The sequence below is a fragment of the Theropithecus gelada genome, chromosome 19 (genome assembly GCF_003255815.1).
Source record: "Theropithecus gelada isolate Dixy chromosome 19, Tgel_1.0, whole genome shotgun sequence".
In the NCBI taxonomy this organism is placed as follows: domain Eukaryota; kingdom Metazoa; phylum Chordata; class Mammalia; order Primates; family Cercopithecidae; genus Theropithecus; species Theropithecus gelada.
Window position 1 is genome coordinate 30,601,278 of NC_037687.1, and position 12,175 is coordinate 30,613,452.

The 12,175-nt window shown below is 47.6% G+C and overlaps 1 pseudogene; it reads left to right on the forward strand.

Moving 5' to 3' along the window:
* Positions 1 to 9,800: 9,800 nt before the first annotated feature.
* Positions 9,801 to 10,283, forward strand: LOC112613440 (annotated as a pseudogene).
* Positions 10,284 to 12,175: the final 1,892 nt, after the last annotated feature.

The window sequence follows — 12,175 nt, forward strand, 5'->3', positions numbered from 1 at the left end:
AAAAAAAAAAAAAAAAAAAAAAAAAAAAAAAAAAAAAAAAAGTACTACTGTTCATAGAAGTCAGAACATGGGAAGGAGAAGGAGAACCTGATTCCCAGATAGAAAAAGAACCCAGGGCCGGGTTCGGTGGCTTACAACTGTAATCCCAGCACTTTGGAAGGCTGAGGCAGGCGGACAACGAGGTCAGGAGTTCAACACCAGCCTGACCAAAATGGTGAAACACCGTCTCTACTAAAAATACAAAAATTAGCTGGTGTGGTGGCACACACCTGTTAATCCCCGTTAGGAGGCTGAGGCAGGAGAATCGCTTGAACCTGGGAGGCAGAGGTTGCAGTGAGCCAAGATTGTGCCACTGCACTCCAACCTAGGTGACAGAGCAAGGCTCCATCTCAGAAAAAAAAAGGAAAGAAAAAAGAACCCTGCAATCAATCTACCAGGAGTTGTAGGTATGTAGTCTCTAGGTAGCACATGCCACCACGCCTGGCTAATTTTTGTATTTTTAGTAGAGACAGGATTTCACCATGTTGGCCAGGCTGAAAACTCCTGACCTCAAGTGATCCACCAGCCTTGGACTCCCAAAGTGCTATGACAACAGGCACGAGCCATAGTTCCTGGCCAATAAAATTGAAAACTGATATGATGATCATTACCTACTCCATGCATGTATCAAAATATCAAGTGCCCCATAAATATGTAAAATTATTATCTATCAATTAAGAAAAAAAGTTCCACCGGGCGTGGTGGCTCACGCCTGTAATCCCAGCACTTTGGGAGGCCGAGGTGGGCGGATCACCAGGTCAGGAGATGGAGACCATCCTGGCTAACACGGGGAAACCCCGTCTGTACTAAAAGCACAAAAAATTAGCCGGGCGTGGTGACGGGCGCCTGTAGTCCCAGCTACTCAGGAGGCTGAGGCAGGAGAATGGGGTGAACCCGAGAGGCAGAGCTTACAGCGAGCCGAGATTGAGCCACTGCACTCCAGCCTGGGCAACAGAGCGAGACTCCGTCTCAAAAAAAAAAAAAAGAAAAGAAAAAGAAAAAAAGTTCCCTTCATTGGCTGTTTTAATTTTATACCACCCTGAGTGAAATCTTGCCGCCTAGAAAGTTTAGCTGCGGAGTTTAGATTATAGTGAAAAAGCACAGCGGAGGCAGGAGCTCTGCCAGGGGGAGGGTGCGGGGTTGATGTGGAGTCCCAGCTTGTCCAACCAGCGGCCCGCGGGCTGCCTGCAGCTCAGGATGGCTTTGAATGCGGCCCCACACCAATTCATAAACTTTCTTAAAACATGATGAGTTTGTTTGCGATTTGGGGTTTTTTCAGCCCATCAGCCATCCTTAGTGTATTTTATGTGTACCTGAAGACAATTCTTCTTCCAACGTGGCCCAGGGAAGCCAGAAGATTGGACACCACTGATTGTAGACAAATAAGGAGACCACCTTCACACAGAGCACGGTACACTGTTTTGTTTTTGTTTTTCTTTGAGATGGAGTCTGGCTCTGTCTCCCAGGCTGGACTGCAGTGGCACCATCTCGGCCCAATGAAACCTCCGCCTTCCAGGTTCAAATGACTCTCCTGCCTCAGCCTCCGAGTAGCTGGGATTACAGGCACCCAACACCACGCCTGACTAATATTTGTATTTTTAGTAGAGACAAGTTTTCACCATGTTGGCCAGGCTGGTCTCGAACTCCTGACATCAGGTGATCCACCTGCCTCAGCCTCCCAAAGTACTGGGATTACAGGAGCCACCGAGCCCAGTCACAAAGTGACCTTCTAAAAAAAGAAAAAAAATGGCCGGGCGCGGTGGCTCAAGCCTGTAATCCCAGCACTTTGGGAGGCCGAGACGGGCGGATCACGAGGTCAGGAGATCGAGACCATCCTGGCTAACCTGGTGAAACCCCGTCTCTACTAAAAAATACAAAAAACTAGCCAGGCGAGGTGGCGGGCGCCTGTAGTCCCAGCTACTCAGGAGGCTGAGGGAGGAGAATGGCGTGAACCCGGGAGGCGGAGCTTGAAGTGAGCTGAGATCTGGCCACTGCACTCCAGCCTGGGCGACAGAGCGAGACTCCGTCTCAAAAAAAAAAAATAAAAATAAAAATAAAAATTAAAAAAGAAAAAAAAAATCCTTTTTGCAAGACAAAAAGTGCTCTTATGATAATTTCTTTAATTTTTAATTTTTTTTTTTTTTTTGAGACATGGTCTCGCTCTGTCACTCAGGCTGGAGTGCAGCAGGCTCAGGCCATCCTCCCACCTGAGCCTCCCGTGTAGCTGGGACTACAGTCACACGTCACCACACCCAGATAATTTTTGTATCTTTGGTAGAGATGGGGTTTTGCCGTGTTGCCCATGTTGGTCTTGAACTCCTGGGCTGAAGTGATCCACCCGCCTCAGCCTCCTGAAGTGCTGGGATTACAGGCATGAGTCTCTGCGCCTGGCCCTATTATTTATGGTGGAGATAAGGAGATGATTACGGTATGATTTCATGCCTTCCACAGTTTATCGACATAAAAAGGGATTTAAAACCAAAAAAAAAAACATTGACAGTGCTTAAGGGGGAGAAGAATACCACGAACACACTTCATGGAATGCACTCCGTAGGAAAAGTACATTAAGCGAATAGTGAGTGAGTTCCAAATTGTTAAAGTCCTGATGCTCACAGGATGGGGAAGGACTATGTGAAAAGTAAAATCTAGTTCAAATTTGAGGTGAACCAGCCGGGTACGGTGACCCACGCCTGGAATCCCAGCACTCTGGGAGGCCGAGGCAGGTAGATCACCTGAGGTCAGGAGTTCGAGACCAGCCTGACCAACATGGTGAAACCCCGTCTCTATTAAAAATACAAAAATTAATGGCCAGGTGCGGTGGCTCACGCCTGTAATCCCAGCACTTTGGGAGGCCGAGGCGGGCAGATCACCTGAGGTCAGGAATTTGAGAACAGCCTGACCAGCATGGAGAAACCCCATCTCTACTAAAACTACAAAAAAATTAGCCAGGTGTGGTGGCACATGCCTGTAATCCCAGCTATTCAGGAGGCTGAGGCAGGAGAATCGCTTGAACCCGGGAGGCGGAGGTTGCAGTGAGCCGAGATCATGCCGTTGTACTCCAGCCTGGGCAACAAGAGTGAAACTCTGTTTCAAAAAAAAAAAAAAAATTACCTGGACATGGTTGTGGGCACCTGTAATCCCAGCTACTCAGGAGGCTGAGACAGGAGAATTACTTGAACCCAGGAGGTGGAGGTTGCAGTGACCCAAGATCATGCCACTGCACTCCAGCCTGGGTGACAAAGTGAGACTCCACCTCAAAAAAAAAGTAGGCTGGGTGGTGCAGTGGCTCACGCCTGTAATGCCAACACATTGGGAGGCCAAGGCAGGAGAGTCACTTGAGCCCAGGAATTCAAGACCAGCCTGAGAAACATAGGAAGACCCTGTCTCTACAAAAAATTTAAAAATGAGTGGGCGTGGTGGCATACACCTGTAGTCCCAGCTAGTTGGGAGGCTGAGACAGGAGGATGGCTTGAGCCCAGGAGGTTGAGGCTGCAATGAGCTATGATCCTACCACTGCCTGGACAACAGAGTGAAACCGGTCTCAAAAACAAAACACAAAAAAACAGACAGCAGCATAGAAATGGAATTGGACATGGCCAGGTGCGGTGGCTCATGCCTGTAATCCCAGCTGTTTGGGAGGCCGAGGCGGGTGGATCACTTGAGGTCAGGCATTTGAGACCAGCCTGGTCAACATGGTGAAACCTCCTCTCTACGAAAAATACCAAAATTAGCCGGGCGTGCTGGCAGGCGCCTGTAATCCTAACTAATTGGGAGGCTGAGGCAGGAGAATGACTTGAACCCGGGAGGCGGAGGTTGCAGTGAACTGAGATTGCGCCATTGGACTCTAGCCTGGGCAACTGAGTGAGACTCAGTCTCAAAAATAAAGAAAGAAAAGAGAAAAGAAAAGAAAAGACCCCTCTCTGTGTTAAAGAATATAAGAAAGGAAGGAAGGAAGGGAGGAAGGGAGGGAGGGAGGGACGGAGGGAGGAAAGGAAAGAAAAGAAAAGAAAGAGAAGGAAGGAAAAAAAGAAAGAAAAAGAAAGAGAGAAAGAAAGAAGGAAGGAAGGAAGGAAGGAAGGAAGGAAGGAAGGAAGGAAGAGGAAAGGAAAGGAAAGGAAAGGAAAGGAAAGGAAAGGAAAGGAAAAGAAATAGGAGTGGACAAAACGGGTCAGACCTAAAGGTCACACACTGCAAGGGGCAGGCGGATGGGGAACCCGGCAAACCCGTCTCTCTGGATTCCTCCTGGCCTTTCTGAGCAGCCTTCCCTCCTGCTGGGCAGAGGGCAGAAACCTCCCTGGAATGAGAGCCATAGACTTAAAACCAAACAAGATAGGACAGGAATTCTTTACGGTCAGTGTTTACAGGGAAAGATGGAGGGAAATTAGTCAGAGATTTTAGGGTTTATGGCGGGATTTGGGGAAAAGGGATTCTGGTGTCTACGGCTCACTTTGGGAAAGACTGTTTCTAGTTTCTATGGCCAGCCTTGGGGAGAGAATGAGGGTCAGGAAGAAACGTCCGCTTCTGAAGCTGCTTCGGAAGCCTTCGTTTTGAGGTTTCCGTTTCTGAGCCCCAGTATGAGCCTGCCACAGTCTAAGCTTTCAAAGCGTCTGTCAAACTCTTGTGTATCTATCCTTTTTAAAGTCCAGAATCAACAACTCATATATGGGGTCCAAGAGGAAACGGGAGAACGTGCGAGATCGTTGTTGTTGTTGTTGTTGAGATGGAATCTCGCTCTGTCGCCCAGGCTGGAGTACAGTGGCACCATCTCAGCTCACTGTAACCTTCACCTCCCAGGTTCTAGCAATTCTCTGGCCTCAGCCTCCTGAGTACCTGGAATTACAGGCACACGCCACGACACGCGGCTTTTATTTTATTTTATTATTATTATTTTTGTATTTTTAGTAGAGACAGGGTTTCACCATGTTGGCCAGGCTGGTCTCAAACTCCTGACCTCAACCGATCTGCCCACCTCAGCCTCCCAAAGTGCTGGGATGACAGGCATGAGCCACCGCGCCCGGCCTCATGTGTGAGATCTGATAAGAAGTCACGCACCAGAAGGAAGGGAAGAGTACTGCACGACCCCAAACGCTGTGTTTGGAATCATTTCAAACCTACATAACAAGAGTTTCCTAGGGAATCGGGACAGAAGATGGCCCCTAATAAGCCCCCCTAAATAATTCTCAAGTACCACTTCTCTAATGACTAAGGAGATTGAGGATTTTTTTCCCCTATGTTTGTTGGCCACGTGGATAGTTTGCCTTTGTAAAATATGTGTCCAAGACTTTTGCCCATTTCTCCATTTGGTAGTATTTCCTTTGGTTTTTTTGTTTTTTGGGGTTTTTTTTTTGAGACAAAGTCTCACGCTGTTGCCCAGGCTGGAATGTGGTGGCCTCATCTCGGCTCACTGCAACCTCCGCCTCCTGGGTTCAAGCCATGCTCCTGCCTCAGCCTCCGAAGCAGCTGGGACTACAGGTGCGCACCATCACACCTGGTTAATTTTTGTATTTTTAGTAGAGACAGGGTTTCACCATGCTGGCCAGGCTGGTCTCAAACTCCTGACCTCAGGTGATCCACCCACCTCGACCTCCCAAAGTGTTGGGATAACAGGCATGAGCCACCACGCCCGGCCCATTGGTTAGTATTTCTTTCTCTGGCTCCGTTCCTCCCTCCCTCCTTCCCTTCCTTGCTTCCTTCCCTCTTTCTCTTCCTTTCTCTTTTCTATAGAAGTTATTTCTCTCTTTTTTTTTTTTTTTTCTTTTGAGACAGGGTTTCGCTCTGTTGCCCAGGCTGGAGTGCAGTGGTGCAATCTCAGCTAACTGCAATCTCCACCTCCCGGATTCAAGCGATTCTCCTGCCTCAGCCTCCCAAGTTGCTGGGACCACAGGCATGTACCACTGTGCCTGGATAATTTTTATATTTTTAGTAAAGACAGGATTTCACCACATTGGCCAGGCTAGTCTTGAACTCCTGACTCAGGTGATCTGCGTGTCTCGGCCTCTCAAAGTTCTGGGATTGCAGGAGGGAGCCACCGTGCCCGGAATTACATTTTAGATATAATTCCTTGGTTGCATGTCTTTTCCCACTCTGTGGATTGCTTTTTCAATTTCTTAATAATGTCCTTTTAAAACCAAAAGCTGGCTGGGTGTGGTGGCTCATGCCTATAATCCCAGCACTTCGGGAGGCCAAGGCGGGCGGATCACGAGGGCAGGCATTCAAGACCAGCTGGCCAACATGGTGAAACCCTGACTCTACTAAAAATACAAACATTAGCTGGGTGTGCTGGCGCATGCCTGTTAGTCCAGCTACTGAGGATGCTGAAGCAGGAGAACCACTTGAATCCAGGAGGCAGAGGTTGCAGTGAGCCGAGATTGTGCCACCGCACTCCAGCCTGGGCGACAGAGCGAGATGCCATCTCAAAAACAAACGAACAAAAATACAGAAGTCCTAGAAAAAAATAAAAAAATAATAAAAACAGAAGTCCTGGCTGGGCTTAGTGACTCACACCTGTAATCCCAGCACTTTTGGATGCTGAGGAGGAAGGATGGATAGAGGCCAGGAGTTCCACAGAAGTCTGAGCCACAGAGGGAGACACCATCCCTAAAACAATCTTTATTTTTAATTAATTAATTAATTTTGTGTTTGAGACAGAGTTTCACTCTTGTTGCCCAGGCTGGAATGCAATGGCGTGATCTCGGCTCACCGCAACCTCCACCTCCTGGGTCCCGGTTCAAGCAGTTCTCCTGCCTCAGCCTCCTGAGTAACTGGGATTATAGGCATGCGCCACCACACCCAGCTAATTTTTGTATTTTTAATAGAGACAGGGTTTCACCATGTTGGCCAGGCTGGTCTCGAACTCCTGACCTCGTGGTCCGTCCGCCTCGGCCTCCCAAAGTGCTGGGATGACAGGCGTGAGCCTCCGCACCTGGCCTAAAAGAATCTTTAAATTGTCCATGACAGGTGGTGCGTGCCTGTGGTCTCAGCTACTCAGAGGCTGAGGAGGAAGGATCCCTTGAACCTGGGAGTTTGCAGCAGCAATGAGCTATGCTCTTACCACTGCACTCCAGCCTGGGTGAAAAAGTAAGACCCTTAACAGGTGGACCACGGTGGCTCACACCTGTAATCTCAATACTTTCAGAGGCCTAGGCGGGAGGATTGCTTGAAACCAGGAGTTCAAGACCAACCTAGGCAACATAGCGAGACTTTCATCTCTATCAAAAATTTGAAAGAGAAAAAAAAATTTTTTTTAATGAAACGAAAGTCCTTAATTTTGTTTTGTTTTCTAAGACATCTTGTTATAGCAAGAAGTCCTTAATTTTAATATAGTCTAATTTATATATTTTCTTCATTGTAAACATTTTTGGGTCCTATTTAGTAAATCTTAGCTTACCTCTATATAATAAAGACATTCTTCTATGTTGTCTTCTAAAAGAAAACATTGTTTTACTTTCTGATTTTAGGTCTGCAGTTCATTTTTATTTGATTTTTTGTGTCTGGGATTAAGTAGGGTTAAGATCATTTGTGGGCCGGGTGCTGTCGCTCATGCCTGTAATCCCAGCACTTTGGTAGGCCAAGGCGGGTGGATCATCTGAGGTCAGGAGTTCGAGACCAACTTGGCCAACATGGTGAAACCCCGTCTCTACTAAAAATACAAAAAAATTAGCCAGGCATGGTGGCGTGTGCCTGTAATCCCTGCTACTCGGGAGGCTGAGGCAGAAGAATCACTTGAACCTGGGAGGCGGAGGTTGCAGTGAGCCGAGATTGCACCACTGCACTACAGCCTGGGCAACGAAAGCAAAAGTGTCTCAAAAAAAAAAAAAAAAGATCATTTGTGGTCAGACATGGTGGCTCAGGCCTATAATCCTAGCACTTTGGAAGGCCGAGGCAGGAGGATCTCTTGAGCCCAGGAGTTTCAGACCAGCCTGGGGGACGTAGGAAGACCCTGTCTCTCTATTTTTTTTTTAATTAAATATATACTTTTTAAAAGATCATTTGTGGTGCTATAGTTGTGGGCGTTTAATTTGTAATTTACTTTGCTCTGTTGATCTGTCTATTATTATTTTTTATTTTTTATTTTTTTTTGAGATGGAGTCTCGCTGTGTGGCCAGGGCTGGAGTGCAGTGGCCGGATCTCAGCTCACTGCAAGCTCCGCCTCCCGGGTTCACGCCATTCTCCTGCCTCAGCCTCCCGAGTAGCTGGGACTACAGGCGCCCACCACCTCGCCCGGCTAGTTTTTTTGTACTTTTAGTAGAGGCGGGGTTTCACCGTGTTAGCCAGGATGGTCTCGATCTCCTGACCTCGTGATCCGCCCGTCTCGGCCTCCCAAAGTGCTGGGATTACAGGCTTGAGCCACCGCGCCCGGCCTATAATTTTTTTTTTAAGACAGAGTCTTCCTCTGTCACCCAGGCTGGAGTGCTTCAGCCTCCCAATGCCATCATGCCCGGCTAATTTTTTGTACTTTTAGTAATGACAGGGTTTTACCATACTGGCCAGGCTGCTCTCCAACTCCTGGCCTTAGGTGATCTGCCCGCCTCAGCCTCCCAAAATGCTGGGATTATGGGCATGAGCTACTGTGCCCAGCCAGATCTAATTTTTTTTTTTCCTTTGAGACGCAGTCTTGCTCTGTCACCCAGGTTGGAGTGCAGTGGCATGATCTTGGCTCACTGTAACCTCTGCCTCCCAGGTTCGAATGATTCTCCTGCCTCAGCCTCCCGAGTAGCTGGGATTACAGGTGTGCACCACCACACCCAGCTAATGTTTGTATTTTTAGAAGAGATGGGGTTTTGTCATGTTGACCAGGCTGGTTTCGAACTCCTGACCTCCAATGATCTGCCCGCCTTGGCCTCCCGAAATGCTGGGATTACAGGTGCAAGCCACTGTGCCCGGCCCAGATCTGTCTAATTTTAAAGAATGTATGAAGATTCAGATTTAGATTCCTGCTATTATGTTATGGGAAATCTTTTCCTAGTTTCTTCTGATTAATATAAACCTTTACTTTTATTTTTATTTATTTTTTTACTACAGTCCTCTCTCTTTTATTACTTTTTATTTTTCTTAATTTTAATATAATGAAATGTTGAATTTTTCCTGTTATGGTTAGCATTTTTTTCTTCTGTTTAAGAGGTGTTTCCTGGCTGGGTGTGGTGGCTCACACCTGTAATCCTAGCACTTTGGGAGGCTAAGGTGGGAGGATCACTTGAACCCAGGAGTTTGAGACCAGCTTGGGCAACATAGTGAGACCCTTGTCTCTATTTTTTTAAAATTAAAAAAAGAGGTGTTTCCCTAGCGTGAAGACATGAAGCTCTTCTGTAAACTGTATTGTTCTGCCTTTAACATTTCAATCTACAACCCACTAGAATTAATCTTCTGTATAAATAGCACGGGGTGGAGGTCAAACACCTTTTTTCCATATGGATGTTCAGCTGTCCCAGTGCCATTTATTTAAAAGACTGTCCTGGACCTGGCGCGGTGGCTCACGCCTGTAATCCCAGCACTTTGGGAGGCCGAGGCGGGTGCATCACCTGAGGTCAGGAGTTCAAGACCAGCCTAACCAACATGGCAAAACCCCATCTCTGCTAAAAATACAAAATCAGCCAGGTTTGGTGGCGCATGCCTGTAATCCCGGCTACTCGGAAGGCTGAGGCAGGAGAATTGCTTGAACCTCAGAGGCAGAGGTTGCAATGAGCCGAGATCACACCATTGCACTCCAGCCTGGGCAACAAGAGCGAAACTCTGTCTCAAAACATAAGAAAAAATAGAGGCCCAGAATGGCCCTTGCTGCTGCCTGCATGGGAACTTTGTACCGTGTCCCGTTCTTAGTGCTTGAATGTCCCAACCTGAAGCTGGAGAAGCTGCTCTGGCTGCACACGCCGTTGGCCATGACTGTGTATGCTCTGGTGGTGGTGTCTTACTTCCTCATCACCAGAGGAATCGTTTATGATGTTGTTGTTGAACCGCAACAACAACAAGGTGTTGGCTCTATAACTGATGAACAAAGGCATCAGAGGCCAGTAGCTTTCTTGGCTTACAGAGAAGGTGGACAACATATTACGGAAGGACTTGCATCCAGCTTCCTGTTTACAATGGGAGGTTTAGGTCTCATAATCCTGGATCAATCGAATACACCAAATATCCCAAAACTCAATAGATTTATTCTTCTATTCATTGGATTTGTCTGTGTCCTATTGAGTTTTTTCATGGCTGGAGTATTCGTGAGAATGCAACTGCCGGGCTATTTGATGGGTTAGAGTGCCTTTGAGAAGAAATCAGTGGATCCTGGATTTGCTCCTGTCAATGACGTGTTAAAGGCTGTCCAATCCTCTAATATGAAATGTAGAAAAGAAGGAACAGCAGCAGTAAAAGAAATATCTAGTGAGAACACAGGAAGTGTATTGAAGCTTGGACGAGAATTTCTTCTTGGTATTAAAGAGACAAGTTTATCACAGTATTTTTTTTTCCTGCTGAGCATATTGCTATACCAACGATGACGAGTGGCATGTTGTTCTTAGTTTTTCATGTCTTTAAGAAACTATAGGCCGGGCGCGGTGGCTCAAGCTTGTAATCTTAGCACTTTGGGAGGCCGAGACGGGCGGATCATGAGGTCAGGAGATCGAGACCATCCTGGCTAACCCGGTGAAACCCCATCTCTACTAAAAAAAAAATACAAAAAACTAGCCGGGCGAGGTGGCGGGCGCCTGTAGTCCCAGCTATTCCGGAGGCTGAGGCAGGAGAATGGCGTGAACCCGGGAGGTGGAGCTTGCAGTGAGCTGAGATCCGGCCACCGCACTCCAGCCTGGGCGACAGAGCGAGACTCCGTCTCAAAAAAAAAAAAAAGAAACTATAGATGGCCTGGTGCAGTGGCTCAGGCCTGTAATCCCAGCACTATGGGAGGCCGAGGCGGGCGGATCACTAGGTCAGGAGATCAAGACCATCCTGGCTAACACGGTGAAACCCCATCTCTACTAAAAAAAAAAAAAAAATTGGGCCGGGCGCGGTGGCTCAAGCCTGTAATCCCAGCACTTTGGGAGGCCGAGACGGGCGGATCACAAGGTCAGGAGATCGAGACCATCCTGGCTAACACAGTGAAACCCCGTCTCTACTAAAAATACAAAAAACTAGCCGAGCGAGGTGGCGGGCGCCTGTAGTCCCAGCTACTCCGGAGGCTGAGGCAGGAGAATGGCGTGAACCCGGGAGGCGGAGCTTGCAGTGAGCTGAGATCCGGCCACTGCACTCCAGCCCGGGCTACAGAGCAAGACTCCGTCTCAAAAAAAAAAAAAAAAAAAAAAAAAAATTAGCCGGGGATGGTGGTGGGCACCTGTAGTCCCAGCTACTCGGGAAGCTGAGGCAGGAGAATGGTGTGAACCTGGGAGGCAGAGCTTGCAGTGAGCCAAGATTGGGCCACTGCACTCCACCCTGGGCAACAGAGCGAGACTCCATCTCAAAAAAAAAGAAAAAAAGAAAATATAGGCCGGGCACAGTGGCTCATGCCTGTAGTCCCAGCACTTTGGGAGGCCAAGGTGGGCAGATCACAAGGTCAGGAGTTCCAGAGCAGCCTGGCCACCATGGTGAAACCCCGTTTCTACTAAAAATACAAACGTTAGCTAGGCGTGGTGGCGGGGCACCTGTAATCCCAGCTACTTGGGAGGCTGAGGCAGGAGAATCACGTGAACCTGGGAGGCGGAGGTTTCCTGAGCCTAGGTCGTGCCACTGCACTCCAGCCTGGGTGACAGAGTGAGACTCTGTTTCAAAAAAAAAGAAAAGAAAAGAAAAGAAAATATACTCCATACCTACAACTATAATTGCAAATAAAATGATTATTTTTTACAACCCCCTTAACATTTTTTGGAGGTGACGTTTCTGATTTTCAGAAATTAACATAAAGTCAAGAAGCAAGATTCCATGAGCTGAGAACTCTGGACAGCCGGTCAGCTTTACCTATGGTGCTTTGGCTTTAACTAGAGTGTGTGATGTTGGATTATTTCAGATAGGTGTGTAAGACTGTTTCCTGAACAATAACATGTATGAAAGGAGCAGAAATAAATACTTTTTCTTTTCTTTTTTTTTTTTTTTTTTAAACGGAGTCTTGCTCTGTCACCCAGGCTGGAGTGCAGTGGCCGGATCTCAGCTCACTGCAAGCTCC